Source organism: Pygoscelis adeliae, unplaced genomic scaffold, assembly GCF_000699105.1.
Source record: "Pygoscelis adeliae isolate BGI_AS28 unplaced genomic scaffold, ASM69910v1 Scaffold37, whole genome shotgun sequence".
Taxonomy (NCBI): Eukaryota; Metazoa; Chordata; class Aves; order Sphenisciformes; family Spheniscidae; genus Pygoscelis; species Pygoscelis adeliae.
Genome location: NW_008825308.1, coordinates 1849426 through 1850675, shown reverse-complemented (window position 1 = coordinate 1850675; position 1250 = coordinate 1849426).

The following is a 1250-nucleotide window of genomic DNA, read 5'->3' as shown; positions in this document are numbered from 1 at the left end:
GAAGTGGTTGAGTCACCATCCCTGGAAGTATTTAAAAAACGGGTAGATGAGGCGCTTAGGGACATGGTTTAGTAGGCATGGTGTTGTTGGGTTGACGGTTGGACTCGATGATCTTGGAGGTCTCTTCCAACCTTAATGATTCTATGATTCTATGATTCTATGACTTTGAGCAGCCAATAGATGCTGTTAATTTCTCTTTTTCCCCTGGGGCAGCCAAGAGATGATGATGTTTTCTGTTCTTTCAGACTAATTTTTTTTTTCCAGACTGTTTTCCTGTTCTTGCAGTTAGAACAGCCATTGGCAGTTGCTTTCTCATAATGTTTTACCCTTTTTTGTAAACTATTTTTCACCTTTTCAGATGATAAGTTGTTGTTAAAGTTCCTGGATTTTGCAATTATCCATGGTATCTCAGGATGTCTCTGGTTTCTAGGTACCAGCTGCAGTTCAAAGATGCAGCTGCACTTTTCAAGGATGCTTCTGGTTCATGGCCCTAGTTCCCAGGCTCACCACTCCCAGGCTGGCAGGCAATTTCTCTGTCAGTATTTCAGCAGGCATTTTCTTCTGTTCAGTAATTTTCCCCGCCTAACCAGGTCACCTTTCTGGCTGCTCACCTCAGAGGGAGAGAGGGAAAGGAGGTGTAGTTTCAAGATCCACATTATCTGTCTTCTCTGTGTTATAGCACTGTCCTACTCCTTTCTATAATTGTCTCAATCCAGACAGCATTTATGACTCGTGACACTGGGAAGAATGGATAAAAAATACTTACCAAAATAAATAAAGCTGAACCTGGATGTTAGGCATTATTGTTTCATTACATTTCAATGCCCTTACAGGTATGGAAAGTCTTAAAATTTCAGCCCAACTGTAATTCATTATTCAGTAGTTAAATATATTAAAATTGTATTGGAATTAGAAAGAAAAAAGTTTCTTTTTTCTTTTTGTTATCTCAATCTTGCTCCTGAGGCAAGAAAAATAACAGTAATGAAAGAGGGGATTTGGGCTGTACACGGCATAATACAAGGCCTTGTGCATATAAGTGTAGAGTAAAAAAATGTGAATGGGAAAGAGAGTGCAGCAGAAGCCACAGTTTTGCATTACTGAAAGTGGTCCTGTAAAGTTGCCAATAACTTCCTACCAAATAGGAGGAACAGGGTAAGGTAAGAGGGTATAGTTAAGCACACCATTAGTATGCTAACAATGACAATTTGATTCTCAGTGATGTACTTATGCTAAATATATGTCGATATTCT